Here is a 5,377-nt window from a genome sequence, read left to right on the forward strand (position 1 = left end):
ATTTCAGCATGGACACCCTGGAGGGAAAGGCCGCTCCACTCAGCATCTTCAGAGGAAAAGTTCTTCTCATCGTGAATGTGGCACCCTTCTGAGGGTCCACCATTGAAGAGGTAACTGTGACTAAAGCTGGAACTTTTTCAACAAACCATTTTATTTAACGTGGAATAACTGTCCATTAGAAACCTTTATATAAAGCAATACTTGTATTAAAATAAATAAAATAATAAGTGCTATGTAATATGTGAATAATCTGTACAGTATCGCAGGATGAATGCACTCATGGACATGTATGGAGGTCTGCGCTTCACTGTGCTTGGCTTCTCCTGCAATCAGTTTGGTCTACAGACACCTGGTAAAACCTTTCACCTCTTCATTGTTCATATAGATGAGATATTAGAATCTAGGGTTGCATATATTTATTAAATAAGGGAGACTGGGGCTAGTTGTCACATGGGAAGCTGTCACATCTGAATGATGGTTTAAAAAAACATTTTATTATATATACTTTCATTCAGTAAGGATGCATTACACTTCATTAAACACAAAATATTTCTATTTCAAATAAATGTTGTTCTTTTAAACTTCTATTCATCAAAGAGTCCTTAATAAATAAATAAATGTATCACAGTTCCACAAAAATATTCAGCAGCACAAGTGTTTTCAACATTGCTAATAATCAGAAATGTTTCTTGAGCAGCAAATCAGCATATTAGAATGATTTCTGAAGATCATGTGACACTGAAGACTGCAGTAATGATGCTGAAAATTAAACTTTGATCACAGAAATAAATTACTTTTTAAAATGCATTGAACTAGAAAAGAGTTATTTGAAATTGCAATAATATTTCACAATATTACTGCTTTTACTGTATTTTTGATCAAATATCAGAAGAGCAGGAAAGCAGAAGAGACTTTAAATTGCTTTAAAATTTGAAGACTGTCAGTAATAAATCCACTACTCTTCCCAGAGGAGATCCATGAAACCCTGAATGCTTTGCAGTATGTGAGACCAGGACGAGGCTTCCTCCCAAAGCTCCCCATCTTCAGATGAACATCCTCTATACGCCTACCTGAAGGTATACAGAACAGGCCACAGATTGGAAATGATCATTTCTATTTAGAACTTAGACTTTTCTGCTGCGACCTTGTTCTTCTAGGAAACTCTGCCGTTTGTTAACCCAGTCATTGGAGACATCAGGAAGCTCTACTGGTCTCCCATTAAAGCCAATGACATCTGACGGAACTTTGAGAAGTTTCTCATCACCGCAGACGGAGTTCTCTACAAAAGGTGCCTAATTCAGAGTAATCTGCATTTCGTGTCCTACACCCTACACAAATATGGTAGGGTTCAACAGAATGCCATGGTTGACCAGTCAGAGTGAAGTATTTCATAAAGCAATGGGATAAATGAATACAATTAGCATCTGTAACTCTGCTGAGTTGTCTGTTTCAGGTATGATCCTCATTGTCCGTTTGAAGAGGTGGAGCGGGACATTGCAACGCTTCTGCAGGGAAGACATTTATCATAACCCATCCAACAGCAGCTCTCTGATTATGATTCAGCTCTGGATTCATTCAGATTCAACTGCTTCCTCTTTCCTAGATCCATTTAATGTGATTGATTGATTCAATCAGTCTGTCATGTTTGAGTGAATCTCACGAAACATGTCATGAAACGTATTTCACTTCAAAATCAATTGAAAAAATAAGGATAGCTGTATTATTTTTATTGTAGTATCATTATTACCTTGTGCTTTCTGACTTCATTTTCATGACAATTATCAACATTTCCCCCAAATTCTCATTGTTGTAAATTATATTTTATTTAAACTGTTAAGAATTTATACATTGTGGTGTTATTTGTTCTATTTATGCTGCTGTAAAAAAAAAAAAAAACGGAAACATTTGGCAGAATGTGTGTAGTTGTCATAAAAATAAATTCAACAACAATTTTACTAGTCTTAAAATAGACATGTTTAAAAATAATTTATAACTTTTTATCTTTTATTGTAATTTCATAAAAAATGTATTATCTATTTATCTTTTATTGTAATTTCATAAAAAAATGATACATTATTTAAATAGTAAAAAATGTATACATTGTGGTAATATTTGTTATATTTATGCAAATTTAATTAAAAATTTTTTTTTGGCAGAATATGTGTAATTGTCATCAAAATAAATGTCAAAAAATTATAGTCCTAAAATAGGTTTCATTTTCTTTTTTAAAATTGCAATTAAGTTTCAAATTTATTCTTTTGTTTTTGGGGTGAAATATAACTTGAAATATAATATTTTTTATGTTTCGTGAGATGCATCCCTCCACATCCAGACTTTTAAAATGTCTGAATTCTGCACAGAATTCGAAATTGTAAACCTCTGATAATTCCATCTGTTCAGCTGCATTATGGGTCAACAGAAAGGCTTTAGGTTGTGATTCAGGACAATTTTTTTCTCTGAAGCACCTCTTCTTCAGTGCGGCGACACAGTGGCGATCCCTCAGGAAAAGCCGTGTGGCAGCTGAGCTGGATCTGATGGGGAAGAGTGGATCTGATCTTTAGTGCATTCACTCAGATCTGAGACCAGAGACCCGCAGAACACTGAGACCATGATAACTGCAGGAACAGCAAAGATGTTTTTAACTCTACAGGTGTACTTCTGCTTTATTCTGAAAAATTCATTCATATAGCACAGTTAAATCAAGTTTCAATGTGAAACTAATATAAATGATTAAATTGAGGCCTGTCCAATAGCAAAAATAAATAAATAAATTAATTAATTTAAATTAAGCTTTAAAATATTAAAATAAATAAATATATATAAATGTATTTATTGAAAATATTTTAAATATTCTGACATTATTTTCAATTTCTCACTCAATCAATCAATCAATCAATCAATCAATCAATCAACAGCATTGATAGCAAAAATAAATAAATTAATTAATTAATTTAAAATTAAGCTTTAAAATATTAAAATAAATAAATATATATAAATGTATTTATTTAAAATATTTTAAATATTCTGACATTATTTTCAATTTCTCACTTCAATCAATCAAAATCAATCAATCAATCAATCAATCAATCAATTAATCAACAGCTATTCATTATACCATTATAATTAAATGAATGAAGGAATGGTAATAAAATGCACATATACTTTTAGGTGAACTATTCATTTGAGATAAAAATCACATTCTGTATTTTTTTACACATTATATATGTTTAATTTAGGATCATTAATGTTTTCTGCAGTATTTTCATATATCAAATTAGCCAGACTGATTAAATAGAATCTTAATTATGAACTCTAAATAAATTAGAAAAGGTGAATAAAAAAATAAAAATAATAATTTTAGGAGAACTTTTCCTTGAAGAGATGAAATCCCATTCTGAGTTTTGAGGTCATGGCATATATTCTCCACTAGATGCCAGTGTTGTACAGAGGCCAGACTACAGCACTGCTTTAAACAGTTTAACTAACAGATTCATTTATTTTAAACAGTAAGAAAACAATAGAGATGTGCTTCTCAAAACAGAACAGAAAATCGAATAGCATTTATAATAATTAGAAGTATATCTTTAAATTGTGTAGCAGCTGCTGCAAGTGTGTAGAATACAGTCATTCTCTTAATTATAGACTGTAAAATACAGTTACACATGTGTGATTACAGACTGGAGAACTCATACTACATGTGAAGCATGAAATCTGCTTTGTGGCTTTTGCTCGGGCCGCTGCTCTCCGCAGAGACAGACGCCTGATTTCCTGCTTTCTTAATTGCATCTGACTGTCGATTTGAGCCGCTTATAATGAGCTGCTCACTAAAGCACATGTTTTGGATGTTTCTGCTGTCACTACAGGAGCATTTGCATGTTTCTGGCAGGGAACTGTGTGGAATTACATTAAATGTACAGTAATTGTTCTCTTTGGTGGAATATCTCAATTGAACTGAAACGGCTGTAATTGCTTCATATGCCATTATACAGGTCAGACAGCTCTGAATATTGGGCCTAACCTTGTGCGCTGTCATAATTTCTGCCATTATAATTAAGGCTTTTGAAAGCTGGTAGCGGTTCATTAGGGCTAAACTGTGTGTTTAGTGAGAATATGGAAGATTATAGATTCATTATACTTAACTAAAAATAAAACCACACACACACACACACACACACATATTTCAGCTAGTTACCAAGGCAACACTTCTAATTTTCATTTAGTTTAATTTGCAGTATTAAAATAACAAACAAAATAAACAAAAATTAATAAATAATAAAATAAAATAAAATATAAAACATTGTTTTATTTCAGCTAATTGACAAATCAGAATTTCTTATTTTCATTTAAGTACAAAAATTAACTAAAAATAAACTGAAAAACTATATCCCTAAAAATCCTTTTTGTTACTTGAAACACAATAAATGTTAAATTAAATATATATATATTTCAGCTAGTTACCAAGGCAACACTTCTAATTTAGTTTAATTTTCAGTATTAAAATAACTCAAACAAATATATATAATAATAAAAAAAAAAAAAAAAAAAAAAAAAAATCTAGACATAGAAAACACCCCAAAAAACTAACAAATTTACTAAAACTTTAACTAAAATTACATTGAAAACATAAAATATAAAACTAAAATCTAATGCAAAATATTGATGAAAACTATAAAAGTATATAAATGATTTTAAAATAACACAGTAAAAGTGGTAAAATCACAAACAATAACTGATATACATAAATCACGACTTTAGGCTATAATTCATATGCTATAATTAATTTCTCATAAACAAAAGTTTAATTATTTTCATTTAAAACATGATGTTGATACCACAGATAATAATTTTGATTTGTTTATCATATCAGTACAAATGAAAAATGAAAGTGCTGCACATATTAAAAAGCTAAATTTAAAGCACTTATATTCATTATTGCAAATCATGCTCATCTCATGTTATTACATTAAACATAAACCCCATATATTCAAAACAGTATGTATTTGACCATTTATTAAGTGTATTTCTTTATCAAAATTATCAAAAAAAAAATTAATCATAAATTGAAATTATTTTCTGTGCTAGATGACCTCGTGTCCCAAATTCACTTCTTACTAAAATGTCATTGCAAATATCTAATTTGCTAGCAATTATTTACCAGTTTGTGCATTGTTTGTCATCTCGGGTAGTAAATAAAATATGTCAGGAAGACTGTTATCAAGCCATCAGAGCAGATGTAGTGACCACAATAGCAGGCTTCATTTATCTGCCTGCGTTCCAGCGATGGGAGACAGATTTATGTCCTGGACATCAGCTCTGCTCCTCACTGTATCATCAACATACACGCTACAAAGAGTTAGAACCACACACACACACACAC

General features: G+C 30.8%; 1 pseudogene; it reads left to right on the forward strand.

The window, feature by feature from the left end:
* Positions 1-267: 267 nt before the first annotated feature.
* On the forward strand, positions 268-1,531 carry LOC107711336 (epididymal secretory glutathione peroxidase-like; annotated as a pseudogene).
* The last annotated feature ends 3,846 nt before the right edge of the window (positions 1,532-5,377 follow it).

This window comes from Sinocyclocheilus rhinocerous, unplaced genomic scaffold (assembly GCF_001515625.1).
Source record: "Sinocyclocheilus rhinocerous isolate Xijiao unplaced genomic scaffold, SAMN03320098_v1.1 scaffold402, whole genome shotgun sequence".
NCBI classification, from domain to species: domain Eukaryota; kingdom Metazoa; phylum Chordata; class Actinopteri; order Cypriniformes; family Cyprinidae; genus Sinocyclocheilus; species Sinocyclocheilus rhinocerous.